Below are 24770 nucleotides of genomic sequence, written 5' to 3'. Positions count from 1 at the left end.
AACCGAGCAACTTCAAACCCAAAATAAACATTCACGCTATCTTCCCCAAAAAACCCAGAAATATTCAAACCCTTATTCCCAAAATTCTCAAATCAAGCCCCCTAGAACAACATGCATAATACAAAATTAAGCTAAGTATCGTTACCTCTCTCTCTCTCGCTGTATGCCTTGATGCGTTATTGTTCTGATTTGCTGCGAGAATCTCCGATTTCTAATCCCCCTTGTTTCCGTTTACAGATACGTTTTGGAAGGAAGAGGAAATTAAGGTTTCAGATTTGTAACCCTAATTTTTTTGAAGATGAGCGGCGGCAGGTTCGAGGATCTTGCAACAACAGAATCTCCTTCTACTGCTTCTCCCTGATTATTTTTTTTTTAATTTTCCATTTAGTTTTTTTTCCGGTTCTCCCCTTGGTTTAAACACAAACAAGAAAACAGATGATGACACTTCACCCTCTCTTCGGCTCTCCCTCTTCATCAATAAAACCCAGACATTCAACCAAATCCTACGAACCCCTATGCTAAATATGAACCCTAACCCATATTTTTTCAAAAATCGATGCTTAAACAACAATCACACCCAAAATTCAAAGCATATTCACCAATACAACACCCTAAGCTAAGTGGTTTAGGCTTACCTCTTGCGTAAAGGTCTCTGTTTTCTTTCGTTCTCTCTGATCACGATGTCAATCTCACCCTTCGCTTTTCGTTATGCAGGTAATTGTCGATGGTGGTGCGGCCGAGCTTGAGGGTTTCGTCCTCAAGACCTTTGTTGATCTTCTTTCGTCTTCCTCCCTTTTTCTCTTTCTGATCTCTTTTCTTTTATAGTTAGGGTTAGTGATTAGAATTAGGAATTATTAGATCGAATTTTGATTCGATTATGATTGTAATATCATTTGGTTCAATGTAATCTCTGTTTTAAATTAATAAAGATTTGATTTTCTTTACTTGTTAAGATTAGATTTAATTGAAGATTGATTCTGTTAATTGATTTGTTCATGAGATTTGATCCGAGTTTTTTTTATTCAATGGGCCTGGGTTGAAGATTAGGAATTAGGGTTTCTTTGGGTGATTGCAGCGCCGCTGGGTATGGAGGAGGCTAGGGTCAGCGTGGTCCGAGGAAGGAGAAGATGAACAGGGCCGGGTCGGTTTGACCCGCCTGTTGACCCAACCTTTAGACCCAACTTTGAATCATGGCCCGGTTTCTTTTTGTTGTTTGGCCCAAGACGCAACATAAATGACCCAACAAAAAACCAAAAATAACCAAAAAACCCAATTAACCTATTTAATTAATTAACTAACCTTTTAATAACTTATGATAGTTAAAGTTAATGATATTGATTAATAAATACACAAAAGGATTAAACTAATATTAATATTATCTAAAACACTAATAATAATTAAATTAACATAATTATCCTAAACATCTAAAATCTAAAATAAACTAATTTGATTATAATAGGATCCTAAATAAACTAATAATCCTAAACTGACCAAATAATATTTATTCAATACCAATGGTCCTAATACTAATCTTAATTAATATTTACAATTAATATTACTAATAATTCTATAATTAGTAAATAATAATATTTATGAGATAAATGGGCCCAAAACAAATTGGATCTCAAATACTTGCTACCCACACCTCATTTTATTTTAATCAATTTATAAGGGGATTTTATAAGAGATCGAGTTTAATAATAGGTATATTAAACCATATGGCTCCTAATTTTTAACGCCCTTAATAAATTGACAGATGCAAATTATATCGGGTAAATTTTGGGGTATGATAGTTGCCCCTATTTAATTAACTTGGATTGAATGGCGTGAGAATACGCAGGTCTCACGCTTTTCTGATCGAAGAGTTATTAAATAATGGAAGACCCCCAAAGTTTACCTTGTGCTCGAGTGTGAGAGAAAAGAATCATCCTGCTAAGGCCTGAGTCTTACATAGGGGGGACTTACAGTTAGTTGTGTGATTAGCTTGCTATAGTGCTAGCAAGCTTTCGCAGTTTATGGACCCCACTTACTATAGTTTTAGTAAGTTCTCGTAGTTTGCGCAACCCAGAAGGATTACTTGCTATAGTTCTAGCAAGTTCGCCTGCATCAATAGGAGGCATTTTCCCTGGTTCGGACAAGTTTACCTGTATAGAATATTATTTTGTAAATGCGTATGCATTATGCGTATGTGCATGACCCCATTGTTTGTATAATGTAGATGTATGAATGTTTACGCATATAAATGTTGCGTGTATGCACATGAGTATGTACGTATGATAACTCCAACGTCTTATCTCCTTATCACCCATTGAATTTGTTTAACCCTTTTGAGATGTTTGCGAATCCTAGTTCGGATTGTATTTGAGGAGAGATGAAGTAATGTCTTACATAAGACTACCTGAAGAGGTTTCCTGAACAGGGTGGATCATTGACAGATGTGACGGAGATTAGGCTTCAAACAAAGCGTGAGAAGAATTGTCTTAGAGAAGACTTGACTGAGGAAACTCTTTGAAAGAGGAAGATATGTCTTTTAGAAAAGATTGGAAGAATCTTACCTAAAGAAGTTGAGATATGTTCTAAACAAGATTACCTAGAAAGGCTCCTAAAAAGGATATGAAATGTTTTAAGCAAGATTACCTAGAGAGGCTCCTAAAAAGATATGAAACGTCTTAAACAAGATCACCTAGAGAGGCTCCTAAAAAAAGATATGAAAACGTCTTACACAAGACTGGCCTAAAAAGATTCCTAGAAAGGATATGATACGTCTTAAACAAGACTACAAGGTTAACCCAAATACGCCTCAAACAAGCTGACCTGGAAAGGCTCTTAGACGGGAGATGACATGTCTTAAATAAGACTAACCTATAGAGGTTCCTTGAAAGGATATGAAATGTCTTAAACAAAACTAACCTAGAGAGGTTCCTAGAAAGGGTACGAAATGTCTTAAACAAGACTACAAGGTTAACCTAGATATGTCTTAAACAAGACTGACATAGAAAGACTCCTAGAGAGGATAAGAAAGGTCTTAGCGAAGACTACCTAGAAAGGTTGATAAGCGTCTTGGAAAAGACTACCTTGAAAGGTAAGAAATTCTTTGATTGTTTCTGAATTGCCTTTGAAGAAAGGCTCGGAATGAAGCATCGAAATTGTTAAGATTAAATCGTTGAAACGATCGTATTTGCACCGTATTTGGATGATAATATCCTTTTGTCTCTGGAGTGACCTGAAAAGGCAAATGTTGATTTCATGCAATGTTATGATGCATGTGTCATGTAATGAGATTCTTAAAATAAATGAGAATTATGTATGTACGACGATCCCACATTGTAGGTCGTAAATAATACAAGCGTAGGAAGGCCAATTACGCAGCAATGCTCCTTGTGTGATACTAGCGTGATTTCCCCGATATCAGAAATTTTGAGAGACGCACCATCTATCCTGAAGGAAATATCCTTAAAGGGAACTCGAATATTACCATGTCATGCCACGAACCTGACATGCACTGCCCCAGTATTTGAATTCTTGAAAGATATGCCCCAGTCAATAGGATCATTGATTGTATGCCCCTGTAATCCTTGAAATTTTGCCCCTGTTTAGGAGAACCCTCTAGACGTGGTTCCCCCGGTTCAGGGATCTTTATTAGAAATGATCGCTTTTGATTAAACCAATCTCCCTGATGCTAAGTATTGATTTGAATGTGAAGCAGATGCTTTTCAGAATTAGTCATGCGTTTTGGTCGTGTCCGATGGACAAAAATTTCGCTGAATACTCAGAATGAGATGATGTCCTCTAGGAGATTACCTGAAGAGGTTCCTGGAAAGGATATGAGATCGTCTTGAACAAGACCGTGCTTTAAACAAAGCTCGAGGAGGCACGTTTGTAAAGAGGGTCAAAAGATTCCCATAGAGGGCAAAGACTATTTTAAGGAATGTGGTGTTTTAAACAAAACTCAGGAAAAGACATTTCGAAGAAGACTACCATGGGAAGGATGGGATACCGCCCTGAAGAAGACTGTACTTTAAACAAAGTTTGACAAGGTTTGTAAGAGAAACTTGAACATGTCTTAAAAAAGAATAACTGAAAAGATTGACGGGTGTCTTAAAGAAGATTACCTAGAAAGGTTCCTGGAAAGGATAAGGGATATTTAAGAGAAAATTACCTGAAGAGGCTTAGGAATATCTTAAAGAAGGCTACCTGAAAAAAGTTAAGAGATGTCTTACAGAAGACTACCTAGAAAAGGTTCTTAGAGAAGACCATCTGAAAAGATTTCTGAAAATAACGAGAGACACCTGGAAAGGCTTGTAGAAAGAACGAGAGGATGTGTCTTAAAGAAGACTATCTGAAAAGGGCTCCTAGAAAGGATAATAGATATTTGAGCATGTCTTAAAGAAGACTGCCTGAAAGGATTAAGAGACATTTTAAAGAAAACTACCTAGAAAAGGTTCTTAGAAAGGACGTGAGGGTGGTATTAACACCATTTGATACTGAGTGACCTTTGCAATGTGCCCCCCGGTAATGGACTTGCCCCATGGGCTATCCAACGTCCTTGAGAGATTCCATGGATCTTGATTAGATTGCCCCAGATAAGTAGGATGACAACGGGCTATGCCCTGTGTATACAATAGCCATCCGAATCAGGCGTAAGCGATATTTCTTCTTTTTGATATGCTTTTAAAGCTATTTTGCCTGTCAGTAGGATTCTTAGCCATTAGCCATGCCCCATGCAACTTCTCCCTAATGTTTAAACATTCGAATCTATATAGACAAGTGCGCCTTATAATGAAATTCATAATATGCGAATGCATACGTCTGTCTTGAAAGTTAAAAAACATTTTTGAGTAAAACAGAGTTTTTTTTTTAGAAAGTGATATCAACTCAAGAGTTATAGTAGATCTTAAGGAGTCGGGATACCTTTGGTAACAGTATGCTTTCGAACTAACCATGCTTCAGTTAGGACTTTTAAGGGTTGTAACGTGGTCTGGTTCACGATTTTAAGAAACAAAGGATAATGACTCAAAGTTTGTTTGTACCCATCCCAATCTTCGTGATGTTCTCGAGTCCTACGCTCAGTTAACTATGCATTTAAGGCTCCAAAAGACTTTGGGAATTATAACATTGACATTTATGATGGTTCAAAAACCAGAGGTTTATCTGCAGAGGCAGTCATCCTCCTTTTGTAATATTCTCCTTTTGTCAAGAGTATGTAGTGACCTCTTTTTTTTGACTTTATTATCCCTAATTTTTGCCTGAACTGTTTATTTAAAATTACAGTCAGCGGGATGCCCCAATTTTGCCTAAGTCTCCTTAATAGGTTTTGACTTAGCAGGCCTTGTATTGTTTTTTTCTTTTTCTTTGCAGATATTGACTGCCAGACTTAATGATGACGGGGAACCATCGGCGATTATGTTCAAAGGAACGATTTGGAATAGTTAAGTTAGCTGAGCATCTACCCTACCCCAGGTTATATTTTGAGGGTTTTTATTTTTACGTGAAGGAAAACTCCTACTTCTTAGGCTCAAAGGGGTTGACGAGGGATTAACATCCTTATATCTCCACTGTATTGGAATTGAAACAGTGTCTGTACATCGTCAACACGGTCTGTTCAAAAGCGTACTGTATGAGATTGTGGTATCGTTTTCGTCATTCTCCCTCTAAAGGTACACATCTTTGAACAAAAGTTGAATATCACAAATAATAAAACCAAGTAAAAACACAGTTTTGAATATAGTGAAAACACTAGGAATAAATCAAGACAAACGTAAGCAATGCATTAATGATTATTGTAAAGTACATAGCGTATACCGCAAAACCAATGTTTAAACAAACAGAAAAGAAATTGCGAATGAAAACAAAACTAATGATCTAAGAAACCCTCCTTCTAGCCACTTATAGCATTATACTTGCGAGGCTCTTCGAACTCAATGAGCCCTTCTTCAATTAGATCTTGGATCTTGTGCTTCAACGACCCACAATCCTCTGTATCATGACCAGGACTATCTGAGTGATAAGCACACCTAGCATGATGCTTGTACCCAGGAGCGGGGTTAGCTGGAGCTGAGTATGAAGGTAGCAGAGTTATCAGGTTCTGACTGAGCAGATGTTGCAAAGCTTGAGACAGTGGCATGTACAACGGGGTGAATGATCGTTTTGGCTTGGACCTCCAGGCGCGTTGGCCACCCTGTTGTTTTTGCTGATCCTTCTGTTATAGTGTTGGGGTCTGATTAACCAGGATTGCCCCAATAGTGTTGGGTTCCTTTTTCCCATCGTATGACTTCTTTGTATGATAGGAACCTGAGGGTGCCCCTTGTATCTTCCCATTTTTGATTCCATTTTCAATCCTTTCGCCAATGACTACCAAGTCCGAGAACCCTGAAGATATGCTCCCGACCATCTTATCGTAGTACGGTCCTTGCAAAGTGCCCATAAATATGTCCACCAGTTCTTTTTCCATCAATGAAGGTTGGACTCGAGAAGCCATTTCCCTCCACCTTTGGGCATACTCCTTGAATGATTCATCCTTCTTCTGTGACATATTTTGTAATTGCATCCGGTTGGGTGCCATGTCCAAGTTGTACTTGTACTACTTCAAGAATGTATTAGCAAGATCATTCCAGCTTTGGATATAGGATTTCTCCAATTGCATGTACCAATCAACAGATGCTCCGCTTAAGCTATCTTGGAAGAAGTGTATCATCATTTTTTGATCGTGAGCATAAGCAGCCATTTTTTGCACATACATACGCAAGTGGTTCCTCGGACACGTGAGTCCTTTGTATTTCTCGAAGTCGGGAATCTTGAATTTGTGTGGGATAGTCAAGTCTGAAACCAAGCTCATTTTGAAGGCATCCACATCGAAAGCATCGTATCCTTCTACCACCTTTAGTCTCTCCTCTAGCGCCTTGATTTGTTCATTTTCCTTGGAGTCTTCCCCAGAGTTAGGAATAAACTGCTGTGTCTGAGGTGCTTGGTCTGTGTTGTCCACCTCTTGTACTCCGTATTGTAGATCCAGGTAATCATCATCCTTAAGGACATTGTTAGCAGAAATGCAAACTGTGCGGGTTGTCCCTTTCGTTTGTGGATGGGGGACAAATCCTTCTTGAGAGGTCTCTCCTTTCTCTTGGAATTGGATAGCTCTCCTAACAGATCGGACCTGAGGTCTGTCCTTAGCAGGGCCAAAGCCTGCCACAAATCCTAGCAGCGGGTTTTCGTCGTTGGGGATCTCATCCTGAACCAGGGTGTCCCCAGACTGAACCTCTTTTTGCCTTTTCTTGTTTATCTAGGAGGGCCTTCATGAATCCTAGCATCTGAGCCATACCTCCTTTAACCTCTTCCATACTAACCTTTAGTTGATTCACCTCCTCACGAAGGGTGGCTTGATTCTGCTCTAGCTGATCCATTGATTTCTTTTGCTGAAATCTTGTCCGGTAAGACGATCGGGATGTTAGGTTATACTTCCCAATGGTCTCTTGCTCTGGAGGTAAAAGAGAAATCTTCTTTCAATGCCATGAAAATGATATGCATGCCATGAATGATATGCTTTATTCGTGTTGATGTCTTATCCACATCTATTGATTAAATATAATAACTCCTTTTTTTTGTTTCTCATTATTTTTCGTGGATAAGACATGATGCAAGAATGCACATGATGCATGATGAATGCCACAGTTATACAATATATAAAAAAATAATGAAAACGTATAATTAAACACATAAGCACATAAGCCCTAGGTTCATAGGTTCGACGTAACGGCTTAGGGTGCCTACCCTTCCCATTGGTATGTTCTAGAAGGTCTCATGGGGTCGTTCGTAGCCGCCGAGACTTTTTGTCTCTTTGGATTTTAGAACAACTCATTTTATCCATGAGGTTCGAGTTTTTGGGGTAGGTTCCCAGAGAGATCAGCCAAATACCAAGTCCAGCCCTCAACAAGGTCAAGCCTCGTATCAGACCTTTCCGGATATTCGACCCACTCTGAGTGGAATTATAATAAGACTCGTAGGCGATGTAATTCCCCTCTGGTCTTAAATATAATTCCCACGCTTAGGTTTCACAACAGTTTTATAATCCCAGCAGTGCAAATATATTAATATAACATTTAACATTTAGGCAAATAATAAGAATTAAATAAATAAATAAAACAAAAATTAAATATTTTAAAAAAAACCATAACCCTAAACCAAACCCTAGAATGGCGAATTAGCCAAACCCTAAAAATTTCGCCCGAAACTAAATCGTTTACCAAACCTAAACCATGCCAAGCCTTAGGAGCATAATAATTCACCATTGATGATTCATCCCCAGTAGAGTCGCCAGCTGTAGCAACCTGCCCTAAAAATTAAGACTTAGAGTCGCCACCTACTCTACCAAGGCGAATAGGAAACCTTACGCAGTTTAGAGATTCGGGGTAAGTTATTATAATCAGGTCGAGGGAAGGTGTTAGGCACCCTCAACCCTTTCCTAAGGTTTGCATTTTAAAGTTAAGGTTTATGGCTAAAATAAAGAAAGATGACAGACAGTTAATAGAGTTAAAGGCTAATTATTTGAACATGATTAGAGTTTGGAGGAAGGGGACTCGCCTTGTTACCAAGTGCCTACGTATCTCCTTAGGGAGAATCAGAGTCAACGTAGTTCGGGCACAGGGTTGTACGCCATTGATTTTGATATGATATGGTTTGAAGGCTTTTTGAATGGCCTATCGTAGTTTTGAATTTGATTTAAAAGGCATTTTGAGTTGCCTGATTGGAAAGAATGAAAATCCGTAGTGTCGTGGTTTAGTGTGTTTTGAACGTTTGGGCGTACAACCCTGATTTAATATGGCACCGATAGTTGCGATGATCAATAGATTTGATCATTATAGTTAACGGATTACGGGGTATTGCTGGTTACTCTGATCGATAGATTCGATCGTCGCGGGCAACAAATAATATGTATTTTAAGTTTTATATATTTTTTTATCTCTTGTCTAATGCGACTAATAGATTTAGTCGGGTTGAGGAGAGAATTAAACCGGAATTAGTCGGATTATTAATAAATTAAATTGATAAAAAATTATTTCTCGCCTAATACGACCAATAGGTATAGTAGGTTCGGGAAGAAATTATATTAATCAAGGTGAATAAACAATTAACAAAAAGAGTTATAAAATTAAATTATTAATTTTATTTATTTTTTTGAAGGGAGGTGTATGTTGTTAAAGGAATAGCAATTCTGGGGGTGCACTCAGCATAGGCCTGGCCCAAACGAAATAGTAAGGATCCGTGGAGATCCAGTGTGTGTGCGTTCATGGGGTTACGGTAGATTAATAGAGATTTACGAATCAGATTGATTTAGATAAAAAATAATGAGGGAACATGGTAACGGCTACGCACGCGATTATTTCTTTTAATAACTTACCATTTAATAAAATAAAAAAATGAAGGGGTGGTTACGATTCATTCTCCTACTTTTCATTCGTTTCTCTTTCCATTCTCTTATCCTCTCTCGTTTCTATTTCTTCTTCTCTTACGAAGAACAACAACAACCGAGCAACTTCAAACCCAAAATAAACATTCACGCTATCTTCCCCAAAAAACCCAGAAATATTCAAACCCTTATTCCCAAAATTCTCAAATCAAGCCCCCCAGAACAACATGCATAAATTATCAAATCAAGCCCCCCAGAACAACATGCATAATACAAAATTAAGCTAAGTATCGTTACCTCTCTCTCGCCGTATGCCTTGATGCGTTATTGTTCTGATTTGCTGCGAGAATCTCCGATTTCTAATCCCCCTTGTTTCCGTTTACAGATACGCTTTGGAAGGAAGAGGAAATTAAGGTTTCAGATTTGTAACCCTAATTTTTTTGAAGATGAGCGGCGGCAGGTTCGAGGATCTTGCAACAACAGAATCTCCTTCTACTCCTTCTCCCTGATTATTTTTTTTTAATTTTCCATTTAGTTTTTTTTTTCCGGTTCTCCCCTTGGTTTAAACACAAACAAGAAAACAGATGATGACACTTCACCCTCTCTTCGGCTCTCCCTCTTCATCAATAAAACCCAGACATTCAACCAAATCCTACGAACCCCTACGCTAAATATGAACCCTAACCCAGATTTTTTCAGAAATCGATGCTTAAACAACAATCACACCCAAAATTCAAAGCATATTCACCAATACAACACCCTAAGCTAAGTGGTTTAGGCTTACCTCTTGCGTAAAGGTCTCTGTTTTCTTTCGTTCTCTCTGATCTCGATGTCAATCTCACCCTCGCTTTTCATTATGCAGGTAATTGTCGATGGTGGTGCGGCCGAGCTTGAGGGTTTCGTCCTCAAGACCTTTGTTGATCTTCTTTCGTCTTCCTCCATTTTTCTCTTTCTGATCTCCTTTTCTTTTATAGTTAGGGTTAGTGATTAGAATTAGGAATTATTAGATCGAATTTTGATTCGATTATGATTGTAATATCATTTGGTTCAATGTAATCTCTGTTTTAAATTAATGAAGATTTGATTTTCTTTACTTGTTAAGATTAGATTTAATTGAAGATTGATTCTGTTAATTGATTTGTTCATGAGATTTGATCCGAGTTTTTTTTGATTCAATGGGCCTGGGTTGAAGATTAGGAATTAGGGTTTCTTTGGGTGATTGCAGCGCCGCTGGGTATGGAGGAGGCTAGGGTCAGCGTGGTCCGAGGAAGGAGAAGATGAACAGGGCTGGGTCGGTTTGACCCGCTTGTTGACCCAACCTTTGGACCCAACTTTGAATCATGGCCCGGTTTCTTTTTGTTGTTTGGCCTAAGACGCAACATAAATGACCCAACAAAAAACCAGAAATAACCAAAAAACCCAATTAACCTATTTAATTAATTAACTAACCTTTTAATAACTTATGATAATTAAAGTTAATGATATTAATTAATAAATACACAAAAGGATTAAACTAATATTAATATTATCTAAAACACTAATAATAATTAAATTAACATAATTATCCTAAACATCTAAAATAAACTAATTTGATTATAATAGGATCCTAAATAAACTAATAATCCTAAACTGACCAAATAATATTTATTCAATACTAATGGTCCTAATACTAATCTTAATTAATATTTACAATTAATATTACTAATAATTCTATAATTAGTAAATAATAATATTTATGAGATAAATGGGCCCAAAACAAATTGGATCTCAAATACTTGCTACCCACACCTTATTTTATTTTAATCAATTTATAAGGGGATTTTATAAGAGATCGAGTTTAATAATAGGTATATTAAACCCTATGGCTCCTAATTTTTAACGCCCTTAATAAATTGACAGATGCAAATTATATCGGGTAAATTTTGGGGTATGACAGATGTCGTTTCACAAACCAAACTCAAGTCTCTAAATTGTTCCAACAATTCAAACTCTCGAATCATCAACATAGACATATGCAATGACTTCCTACTCAACGCATCGGCTACAACATTCGCTTTACCAGGATGGTAATTCAGACCAAAATCATAATCTTTTAAGAATTCCAACCATCTCCTTTGCCTCATATTCAACTCTTTCTGATCGAACAAGTACTTCAAGCTCTTGTGATCACTAAACACATCAAACCTCGACACAAACAAATAATGCCTCCAAAGTTTTAACACAAACACAACAGCTGCCAACTCCAAATCATGTGTCGGATAATTCCTCTCATGAACTTTGAGTTGCCTTGAAGCATAAGCTACAACTTATCCTTTTTGCATTAGAACACCCCCCAAACCCAACAAAGAAGCATCACAATACACAACAAAAGGTTCTACCGGGTTAGGCAAAATCAAGATAGGAGCAGAAGTCAACCTTTTCTCAAGCTCTTGAAAATTCGCTCCACATTGTGAAGTCCAAATAAAGGCTTGACCTTTCCTAGTCAATTGCGTCAACGGTAAAAACAACTTAGAAAAACCCTCAATGAACTTCCTGTAATAACCAGCCAAACCAAGAAAACTTCTAATATCAAAAATAGGCTTAAGAGCTTCCCATTTAGATACAGCCTCAATCTTTGAAGGATCAACAGAAATACCACCACTCGAAATCACATGCCCAATGTAATACGATGAACTGACTTTTTATATCGAAATGTCGCGGTAAACAAGATTCGCCACCGAATTTTATTTTATCCAAATTAATCAGAAAGGCTAAAAGAACAGGAAAAACCTTTTAAATAAAAAACTGAGTTCGGGGGGTAATTATGCAAAGGGAAGGTGTAAGGCACCCTTTGCATCCATGGTTTTCCATGGGCTCTTAATTACTTTGCTCTTTGTTTTCAGAAATGTAGAAGAAAAGAATATGGACTTTAGCTCGTAAATGAGCGTAGCCATTTTGAAGATTTATGAGAAAGAATATGAAAAAGGTTTTAGAGCAAGGCAAAGCAATTAAGGGCAATTACCTGGTTAGATGAAAAACGTTCTTTTAGCCTTTCAGGATGAAAGGGTCTATCCATGCCATAAGAGGGCAGGAAGCCTTTCATTTGGAGGTTGAAGGGTCATCGAGAGTTCGTTCTCCATAAGACTGTCCCATGCCATAGAGAGGCAGGTAGTCTAAGGGAAGAACCAGAATAGCCTTTCGTAGGCAGCCAAAGGATACCTCAGCCTTTTCGTAGGCAACTTCCGAGGGTCGAGGTCATATTGGTGTACCGAAGGCAGCATCATTAGGGTCGTATGACCTTTGCATAACCGAGGCAACATGGCTGAGGTATCCTCGTATTCGAGGGACATGGCTATTCTGTAAAAAACACAAGGTAACAGGCAACAAGGCAACAGAGAGGTTACCCCAAAAGTGTGCGTGGGTGCAACAATCACGTGATTTGATTCAGTTATTTATCTTATAATTAATTATTCTAAGTTGATTACAGGCTTGCACTCCCTAGAATTACTAACCACAACAATTAATATTAACAATTGAAATAATAATGGGGAAAGGGAAATTGAAACCAGCGGGGTAATAATACTATAGGTCTAACACAAGTAATAATTAAGATCAGGGTTTAGGGTTACCGACTATTCGAAGCTTTGGCATTTGGCAAACCCTGAAAATGTGGAATAATAGCAAGCAAAAGTAATGTGAGTGCATTGTCAGTTCAGGGTCAATTAGGGTTATCCCTAATTTAATAAAAATCACATAAACAAATAATTGAAAATATCAAAGAATACTTAGCTTTTAATTTGATCTGATATGGTTGGCAGTCGGAGGAAGCCTCGGGGTTAACCCTGAAAAATATCAAAGCAAAGGCAGGAAAGTGAATGTAGGCAAGGTTTATTCAAAGGAAAACCCTAATTAAAAGGAAACAAAATGGACTTTAAAACAATAATAATTAAATTAAATACTTAGCTTCGGATCTTGATTAGACGCATAGTCGGAAGATGTCTGATGATAAACCCTGAAAAGGATACAGACAAATATTTTTAGTGTATGGAATGATCTTCGTAAACCCTGATTAGGGTACAAATTAAATAAAATAACATAAACGATTTAATTAATTATTGGTCTCGCGACCTAATTAATTAAATCGGAGAAAGAAAATAAAATCAGGCAAAACATTTTTTTTGTGAATTTTTTGGATGAAATTAAAACAAATATGAACTATGAAAGATGTTTGAATAAATTGTCTAATTAACATAAATAAATAAAATATGTTAAGTATTATAAATGAAATAAATAATGTAATAGAAAATAGATAAATAAGTATATTATAAAAAAGATATTATTAATATAAATATTATTATTATTATTATTATTATAAAAGGTTTTTTAAAAGAAAGCATATTAAAAAAACAAGTAAAACATATGTATATATATATATGTATATATTAAATAATAAAATAGGATTGTGTAATAAAATATAAAAAAAAATTAAGAATCTTAGCTGTTCGATCCTGTGTGGCGCACGTTGAGGGAGTATGATACGCATGCGCTTCCTGGCACGTGAGATTTGATCTGGAAACGATCCAACAGATGAACACGGAGAGACCACAGCATTCCCCTGCGTCTTGACGTACTGGATCTATGAGATCCCATTTGAAAACGCGCGCGCAAAGGCCACCAATAGGCAGGTGACGCGTCAGCGTCTTCTTCTTCTTCACGCCTTTTTACAGCGCTCTTTTACAGGGTGCTATAAAAGGTTTTATCTTTAACACCTGCAAAAATAGCGAATGCACCCTAGAGAGCGAAGAAATTTTTCGCGATGGTGCTCTTGAATTCGTGTGATTCTCACGAATCTAACTACGGTATCAATTTGGTCAACAAACACTCATATCAAAAAGCCCTAAAAAAAGCTTCGGAAACCCTATTATGGCATCTCGCTATTAAGAGCACAAGCATTCGATTAAACTTCCAGAATTGATAACCACATGATAATAAACACAAATATATGAATGAAATTCATTGATGATGCACGAGAAAGCCTAATCGAGTGAATTTAAAAGTGTGCAAACCAGAGCTTGAGGGAGACGATTCGAGGGATGCTGACCGAGAGAGAAGACCTGGTTAGCTTCAGTGAACCTCCAAGGATGTATTGGAACGAACGAGACTTCCTGAATTGACCTCAATCTCTGAATCGACCTTGAAATTTTCTTTGACTTTGTGCACTCGGGCTTAGGGCTTTTGGCTGCCAAAAATTCTCCCCTTGTGATTTGAGAATCATGTACTTATATAAGAGGATGGATTAGGGTTTTTATTCTGATTTGAATCTTCAAGAATCACTAATTGGTAATCTCAAAAATTTGATTCATGGGAGTTTCTATATTAGGTCCAATTTCAATCTTTTTATGATCAATTTGATTTGCACGAATTTGGATGTAATATTGAGATATTTTTATGATTAATGATGATTGAAATTGGTTGGAAATAGAATCAAATCATATTTCTTCCAATTATATGATTTATTTTGATTTTTAATTACTTTTAATATGAATAAAAATTCATAATAAATCACATAATTCAAGAAAATTCGTGGAAATTGATTCTTAGGCTTTAGATAACTTGTGGATCAAGATTGAATCAAAATAACTTGGGCCCATTTGCAAAAATATTTCAATTCTTTCACATTTTTCCCTCCAAAATAGTCCAAATTTGACAAGGCCTATCTCCCTTAATTTTTGAGGTATGGAAGTGTTCTAGGACTTTTTAGAAACCTTAAAGAGTCCTCTAACCAATGTCTTTGGTCTCATATTAAAATAATTTTCCATGCTCCTTATATGTCCTTTTGAAAAAAGTTACTTTCTGTTGAATTTTGAAAAGGACCTATAATGTTTTGGTCCATATCTCTCAAATGGAGCATTTTTAGACTTGGCATGTGAGAGACAAAGTAGTAGAGAATTAAATTTCCTTCAAATTGAGATTTGGATGGAAAATTTTGGATGTTTCATGTGAGAGTTATGGCTGGTCAAAGTTCAGTTGACTTTCTCCTATGAAAACCCTAATTTAGAAACCTTTTGATTTGTTGATTTGTGATCTTTCCTTGATGAACCATGATCAATACCTGATCAAATGGTGAATGGTACTTCAATATTAGGATCTTGACAAAAAATCAGGAGTTTTGACTTTACTTTGCCCACAGTTGACTTTTAGGTTAACCCAGTCGACTGTTGACTTTCTGAACAATTGAATGATCAATCCTTTGAGCTGAGACTTGATACTTGTCATAGAGGTCATGTGAGATATATTGAGCCATATGGGATGCCTTGGAGCCATTGATTCATTGATTTTCCTTTGAACAAACCAAACCCTAGTTTCTGAGCCTTGTATAGGAGAATGTGTCTTGGAGCTTTATGTATTGATTTGAATTTGTATAAGAGAAATGGTATGGGCAAATTTTGGGGTATGACAGCTTCCCCTGTTCAATTTTCTTATATCTGAAGATGTAGAGTGGTTTGTGCGCCAGTCGGAGTCTGAAGGTAGAAGAGGATTGAACACTAGAATACCCAGAAATTTGCCCTTGCTGAAGTAGGGACCTTTGTCGCAGATGGGCTTGAAGATGCCATCCAGGTGTATGATGGGGATGGGCTTAAAGATGCCATCCAGTAGGTCATGCATTAGATTATGTTTGAAGTTTTTAAGAAGTAGTTGCTTGAGTGTTGATCGTGTCATTACTGTTCGTAGTAGACGAATTAGATCTTTGAGAGTTGATCATGTCAGTACCGTTCGTAATACCTGAATTAGATCTCGGAAAGATGATCGTGTCTATACCGTCCGTGATGATAGAATTAGATCTCTTTAAAGGTCGATCGTGTCAGCACCGTTCGTGGTAACCGAATTAGATCTTGGGGAGATAATCGTGTCTACATCGTTCGTGATGATAGAATTAGATTCTCTTGTCGTGTCAGCACCATTCGTAGTAACTGAATTAGACTTAGGGAAGATAATCGTGTCTTCATTGTTAGTGATGATAGAATTAGATTCTCTTGTCGTGTCAGCACCATTCGTAGTAACTGAATTAGACTTAGGGAAGATGATCGTGTCCATACCGTTCGTGATGATAGAATGAGATCTCTGAGAGTTGATCGTGTCAGTACTGTTCGTAATACCTGAATTAGATCTTGGAAAGATGATCGTGTCTACACCGTTCGTGGTAGATGAATTAGATCTCTTTAAAGGTTGATCGTGTCAGCACCGTTCGTAGTAACCGAATTAGATCTTGGGGAGATAATCGTGTCTACATCGTTCGTGATGATAGAATTAGATTCTCTTGTCGTGTCAGCACCATTCGTAGTAACTGAATTAGACTTAGGAAAGATGATCGTGTCCACACCATTCGTGATGATAGAATTAGATCTCTTTAAAGGTTGATCGTGTCAGCACTGTTCGTAGTAACCGAATTAGATCTTTGAAAATGATCGTGTCACCACCGTTCGTGGTAGATGAATTAGATCTTGGAAGATGGAGATTTCGTTCATTTGTCTGTACCTGTATTCTGCAATAGGTATAGAAATATTTTTTATGCAATGTCATGATGTATGTGTTATGTAATGAGTCCCTCAAAATAAATGAGAAGCTTTGTATGTTATGCGTGAGTTCAGTATTTATGCGATGTATGAATATATTTATGATTTATGACGTATGAATATGATTTATGCTATTTGACACATCTTGATTGAGAAAATGGATCTCCATGTCATTGTAATTTTGATGTTTTGATCTTATCTTGAAGATGCTCAGCTGGGGATTTATGATTTCTGCTTGGGGATGATCAGTAACTTAATGTTCCCTGATTGGGGATTAGAGATATTAATAAACCATGTTGGAGAAGAGCAAAGTGTTGGAGAACCGGTAGTGTTGAAGATGTAAACTCTGTTGGGGAGCCATATCTTTGTCGGGACGAGTATGTTTAAAGATATTTTCTTGAGGATTGCTCTGATGGGATATGATCTTGTGAACCCGGCTCTGTGGGGAGACATGGGTGTCTTGAAATTTGCCCCCAGTATTATAGCTGCCATTCATGGATTTGTATTGATTAGGACACACCAATGAATATTGATCGAAGTGTCAAACTGGCCTTGCATAGGTTTGCCTCTGCTAGTAGGAACTTGGAAAGATTCGCCTCGCGAGGACTTTATGAGATGCGTACTATGGGAGACATGCCCCTAGTACTTAGTATGATGCCCCTGACTGATCGGGCGGTAGCTTCGGCCCCACTTGGGCGCATGCCCCTGATTGTTGATGCTTCTGAGGGATTTTTGTATTTTGACCTGATTATCCCAAATTGATCGAGAAATAGTTTGAAACTCACTTGATATAGGCATTTGAGAGTTTCTTGGAATTTTGACTTGATTGCCCCAGATTGATTGAGCAAAACGTGTCATGCCCCTTGTATACGTAGGAGACATTGCTTCTCGAAGTAATCTTGTCTGTCGGGGTAACTTTCAGTCATTAGTTGTACCCTGTGCAAGTTCTTTCTGATGCTAACATTTGAAATTATGTAGCAGAATATGCTTAATAAAGAATTCATGAGATGCAATGCATACGTCTGTCTTGAGTTTGTTGAAAAACATTAAAACTGAATATGCAAAAACATGATGTTTATAAAAACGTGATGTTTGTAAAAACGAAGTGTCAACTCAGCATTTGTGGTAAACCTTAAGGAGTCAGGATACCTTTTTGGTGACAGTATGCTTTCGAACTAGCCATGCTTCAGTTAGGACTTTTAAGGGTTGTAACGTGGCTCGGTTCACGGTTTAAGAAACAAAAGATAAAGGCTCAAAATTTGATTGTACCCACCCCTCTTCGTGATGATCTTCAGTCCTAAGCTCAGTTAATTCAACTTATGCATTCAGGTTCCGAGAGACTTTTGGATTTGCACCTTTGATAATGATGATGGTTCACAAGCAAAGAGAGCTTTTGAGATGGCAGTCACTTCTTCCTTTTGGTTGTCACAACATTGTGTTGTTCAGGAATTTATTGACTTCTTTTTTTTCAACTTTTCGATATCCCTAACTTTTGCCTGAACTGTCTATTTTGAGCTTACAGTCAGCGGGATGCCTTGATTTTTGCCTAAGTCTTCTTTTTGATTTTTGACTTAGCAGGCTTTTCTTCGTATATACGTTTTTTCATCATTTTTGTTTTTGAAAGATATTGACTGCCTTGCTTAATGATTGATGAACCATCGTTGGCTTTTGATTGACATCTCCAACACTTCTTTGATGTTTGCGGATGAACGCTTGTGATTAAAACCTTTTTTGAAAGGTGTACTGAATGATTCTCTTAAAATAGAATGCATAACCAAATTAACTGAGAACTACCCTGCCCCAGGTTATGATCAAGGGTTTTAATTTGTACGTGAAAGAAAAAATCCTACAACTTAGGCTCAAAGGGGTTGACGAGGGGTTAACATCCTTATATCTCCACTGTTTAGGAATTGAAACAATGTCTGTACATCGTCAGCATAGTCTGTTCAAAAGCATACTGTATGAGGTTGCGGTATCATTTTCGTCATCCTCCCTTAAAAGGCTTACAACTTAGCAGAAATTAAGTATCACAAAACATATGCAAAGTAAAGACATAATTAAAGATGAGTGGTAGCAAAATAAATTACTCAAGACAAACATATGCAATGCACTGATGATGATTATTAAAACAAATAATGTCTATCATAAGTCGAATGTTTAAACAAACAGAAAAAAGAAATTGCAACTGAAAGTAAAACTAATGATCTTAAAGTCCACCCTTCTAGCCATCCACAACATTAGCAATCTTGTTGTGATTAGGCATGGGAGCAGTGATCACATTAGGAGTTGCAGGAGGGTCGAACTCAATTTCACCAGCGTCGATCATATCTTGGATCTTGTTCTTCAACGACCAACAATTCTCTGTGTCATGTCCAGGACTATTAGAATGATATGTACACCTCGCATTGGGCTTGTAACTAGGAGCAGAGGTGTTAGGATTCTTAGGAGGATCCCTCAGGGTGCTCAAATTTGCCTTTAGCAGATGTTGTAAGGCTTGAGCTAGCGACATATTGATCTTTGTGAATTGACGTCTAGGTGTATCTTGTTTGTTTTGACGACCTTGTTGAGGCGCCGGTGTGGAGCTCAGAACTGCCCCAATAGATTGATCATGTCTTATCCTTCTCTGCCCATACACGGCGTTGGAATCTGACCTCCCATTGAAATGCTTCTTTGTAGTACCTGAGGATGTAGCCACTTGAATCTTCCCACTTCGAATACCATTCTCAACACGTTCTCCAGTCAAGATAAGATCAGTAAACCCATACGAGGAACTTCCCAGCAAATGACTATAGAACGGCCCAGTTAACGTGCCCATGAACATGTCCACCAACTCTCTATCAGTCAAGGAAGGTTGGACTCTTCTAGCTAGATCTCTCCACCTTTGCGCATACTCTTTGAAACTTTCCTTAGGTCCCATAGACATGCTTTGCAGTTGCATGCGAGTTGGTGCGAGATCGGAATTATATTGGTATTGCTTGTAGAAAGCAACAACCAAATCTTCCCAAGTACCGATGCTAGTACCCTCCAGTTGATAGTACCATTCGAGTTGAGTTCCAGATAAGCTTTCTTGAAAGAAATGGATCCAGAGCCTCTTATAAGCAGTGTGAGGCTGAATCTTCCTTACATAAGACCTCAAGTGCATCTTGGGGCAGGAGACCCCATCATACTTAGCAAAGGCGGGAGTTTTGAATTTTGGAGGAATAACGACCCCAGGAATGAGTCTCAGCTCTTCAAAATCCAGCCCAGGCACCTTCTGAATTTCCATGCTTCTCAGACGCTCTTCTAGTAGCCTATACTTCTCATCAGGATAATCCTCGTCTTGAGGATACTCTTCTTCTTCTTCTTCTTCTTGATCATCAGAACCTGCATGGCTTCCATGGTTGTTCTTGACACTGAAATCGTCTTCTTCCTCTTTGTGGACCTCCGTTTTTCGGGCCATACCTCTGAGCGGGAGAGATACGTGAACTGACTCTTTTTTTATCGCTTATGCTTTCGCATTTTTGAAAATTCACAAAGTCGCCACCGACCTTTTATTTTATCCAATTAAGGAAAGGTTTATAAAAGAAACAGAAAAAAGACCTTTAAGAAATTCTGGGTAAGGGGGTAGGTTATACAAAGGGAAGGTGTTAGCACCCTTTGTATCCATGGTTATCCATGGGCTCTTAAGTTTGCTTAGCTCACTTGTTTTTCGATCACTTTTCAATTGCTTTAGAATGCTCATATATGGTTTCAAATACCTTTGTAAATTGAATTTGTAATGATCCTTGTGCGGATGTATACAAAATGTTTGTTTATCTTTCGAAAGATATTTTGAAAAGAACGTTAACTTCGTAATGATCCGTGTTTGGATGTATACAAAATATTGTCTTTTTGGAAAGTTTTGTTTTGAAAAACAACAGTGTATGAGAATTTTGTTTGTTTTGATTTGAGCAAGCAAACTAGGAGGTCTACCCTGAGTTGTAAGGTCTTTATCCTATTTCCTTTAAAAATCTATCCTTTCACCGGATACAAACAAAAGGTTCGATTTTGTACTCGAAATAGTAGAATTTTGACTTTGATTTTGAAAAGAATAAGAAGGGATTACCTTAAAAGGTGCAAGTGTGATTGTGATTGGATTCAGATATTTTATCTTTGAAGTTAGTGATCTAACGGTTCAATTTTATCTTTGACATACACGCAGTTTATATTTGTTGGAAATTAAAATGCGGAAATGTAAAGTGCGGAAAGTAAATCTACGCTATTACATCGATTGTGCAGGAAATGTAAACTAAGCCTATTTACATGATTTTGACAACCTATACATTTATCTAGGGATTTAAATTGCAATAAGATAAATAGAGAAATGCATGTTTTTGGTTTTTTTTGATGATTGATTTTAATTTAAAATTAATGCATAATTAATTAAATTAAAATGAGAAAAAAATGAAAATAAAAATTTAAACCTAGAAATTAAGTTCAAAATATGTTCAAAATGCTTGTTAATTAATTTTAAAACAAAACTAATTTTTTTGGGATTTTTGAAATTGATTTGAAATTTATTAAGTTAATTAACACATAATTATGCAAATAATTACACAAATAATTAAAACTTAAAGAGAAAATTGTTCAAAATATGTACAAAATTAGCCTATAATATATAAACTATATTTTATATAAAGAACAAATTTTTTTTATGATTTTTGATTGGTTAGAATAATTAAAAAGCAAATATATAAATATATACTAATTAATTATGCAAAATATTGAAATTGTGAAGAAAAATAAAATATTTTTATTTCAGAAAATAATATATTATTTTAGAAGCTTAAAAATATTTTTTGTGTATTTTTTGGATTTTTTTAACTATTTTTAATTAATTTTGCAAAGAAATTAAAATAGAAATAAAAAATAAAAGGATACTAATCAGATGTGGTTGATTATGAGGGAGTATGATGTTCATGCATGATCTGGCGCGTTGGATTGGATGGAAAGTGGATCAGAAGGCTCAGATTTTGAGGCGCATGGCAATCAGTATACCTGCAAAACACTTGATTAGAGGAAAATTTAAAAGAACGCGCGCGCTGGCTGGCCAATGGGGTGAGGACACGCATCATCTTCAACCTCCAGACACCACTTTTAACAGCGCTTTCTGGCTAGAAGCGCTGTAATAGATTAATCTCATCCCTGCAAAATAGCGAATAGGTGTAAACAAGCATAGAAATCAGGCGCGATAGGACCATTAAATTCGTCTTGTTCCACTGAATGTAACCATGCCCTTAATTTGGTTTAACTTTGGCTCTAATGAAGAACCCTAATTTTGAGCTTAGAAACCCTAAAATGGTGGTTTTGTGCAAACGGTCATTAAAACTTAATTAAAGCTCCAGAAACGACCAGAGCACCAATCTAAACACAAATATATATCTACATCTTGTTAAATGTGCGTGTATGATCAGATATGAGTTGGTTTTTGTTTGAGCAAATCGTGACCTGTGTAGCTCGATTCAATGAGGTTTAAGACTTGCAATTGATTGGAATAGTTTCAGTGAAGCTTGAGGAAGGTGTTTAAGTGTTTAGTTTGAACTGAAACAAGCTAGAAATTAAAATTCGAATTTTGAATTTCTTTGAAAAGTTTTAAGTGATTACAAATATGTTACAAGCATTCTACTGGCTATGAACTCGTGTCTCTTTGATTGCTGAAGTATGATAGCTCTTTTATAGGCCAAGAGCTGCTTGGAAGTGAAGCTAAGAAGCATTCATTAGCTTTGTGGAATCTTGACTTTTTCAACATGAGTAGCTTTGCATTTAAGCCACCATGGCTTGATTTTCCACCCTCCTTCTGTTTGTACTTGGCTTGGGGCAGAGTTGAATGATTCTCTTGATGAGTCATGCTTGGTTTGTAAGCTATTCTTTATCCATCCATTTTTCTTTTTTAATTTAATCTTATATGTGATAAAATTAAACCAAAAATGAATAAAAAATGGAGTGGGCCTTGTCTTGGTCGTGGGAGGCCCATAATATTATGGTAATGATATTTGAACCATGAAAACTTGGCCCCATTTGGAAAAAATGCATTTTTGAGCAATGTTGGTTTTATGCATTTTCCAAAATTTAGCCAACTTCAACAAGGTGTAAATCCCTCAATTTTTGTCATATGAAGGAGTTCTTGCACTTTTTGGAAACCTCAAAGAGTCCTCTAACCAATGTCTTTGGTCTCATGTCAAAATGATTTTTGATGCTCCTTGTGTGTCCTTTTGAAAAAAGTGCCTTTTTTGTTGACTTTGAAAATGACCTGTAATGTCTTTGGTCATATTTTTCAAATGGTGAATGCAATGACCATGGGATCAATTGCATTTGAAAGATAATTGAATTTCCTTCAAAATGAGCTTTGGTTTGAATTTTTTTGATGAAGGATGAGAGAGTTATGATCAGTCAAAGTTGAGTTGACTTTTCAGGCAAAAACCCTAATTTTGAATCTTAGGGTTTTGTTGATTTTTGATCTTTCCTTGATGAATTATGATCATCCAATGATCAAATGATGAATCCTTTGACAAAATATGGATTTTGACAAAAAATTTCATTTTTGACTGTCTGTTGACTTTTTAGTCAAACGGGTCGTCTGTTGACTGTTTGAGCTGCTGACGGTGCGTCTGAGTGAATTGAAGTTTGAAAATTTGTATGATGGTACTTTGAGATATATGGATGTGCATGAAATCCATTTGAGGTCTCAAAAACTTGTTTCTCCTGTAAAAACAAGAAAACCCTAGTCAGGGACTGTTTGTGTAGGAGATAGTTAAGCGTACCTGATTTTTGTGCAGTGTTGAGTCTCTGCTAATCGCGTGATATTCAGAAGACTTCTAGAACAAAAAATCTTGGAATTTTGAATTGTAAAAGATTGATTTGATTGATGGTACAAAACACTGAGAATTGTACTGCCAGCAGTTTGACTGTCGACTGACTGTTACCAGTACAGTCTGAGTTTCCTGATTCTGCGCCTGCAAAAAGATTTAACTCTGTACCAATTGTGTCAGTACTATTTATCTGTAAATAAATAAATAGCATGTGTGAAGTAATAAACAGTATTTGGCGTTTGCGTAAGAATAAATTCAACTGCAAGCCAAATTACTGTATAAGAAAAATTCTAAAAACTAAGTATTTCATATGTCAGGATATTTGTTGAAATAAAAATCCATGATTATATGAGACTCTTAATTTTCAGATTGGAGTTTTCTTAAAAAAAGATGCGGGCAAATTTTGGGGTATAACAGTTGCCCCTATTCAATCTTCTTAAACCTGAAGAGATTGTCTGAAATCTGAAGGTAGAAGATGATTGAATATTTAGATGCCCTGAAAATTTGCACTTACCTTGATCAGAAGAGATGTTGGAAGTTGCATTTGAATGTCGTCTGCGAAATGTTGTTGGCAGATTGAAACATTACCTGAGATGGGCTTTCAGATGCCACCTGGTAAATGGGTTGAGGGTTTGTTCATCAGAATGAATCCATTGATTATATCTTGATGAAGGATTTGAAAGTCTTTGTGTTGACTGTTTCGGAACCGTCCAAGGTTACCGCTTTAAGGCTAGGAGGATGATTGCTACGGAACTTGTCCAAAGTTTTTTCTGCTTTAGATTTTGAAAATTGATCATTGTGGAACCGTCTGAGGTATCAGCTTTAGATCTTTGATGTTAGATCGTTCTGGAACCGTCTGAGGTATCGACTTTAGATCTGCAATGTTAGATCGTTCTGGAACCGTCTGAGGTATCGACTTAGATCTGTGATGTTAGATCATTCTGGAACCGTCTGAGGTATCGACAATGTTAGATAATTCTGGAACCGTCT

The sequence above is a fragment of the Vicia villosa genome, unplaced genomic scaffold (genome assembly GCF_029867415.1).
Source record: "Vicia villosa cultivar HV-30 ecotype Madison, WI unplaced genomic scaffold, Vvil1.0 ctg.000081F_1_1, whole genome shotgun sequence".
Classification (NCBI taxonomy): Eukaryota; Viridiplantae; Streptophyta; class Magnoliopsida; order Fabales; family Fabaceae; genus Vicia; species Vicia villosa.
The sequence above is the reverse complement of the archived record's forward strand: the minus strand, read 5'-3'. Positions refer to the sequence as shown.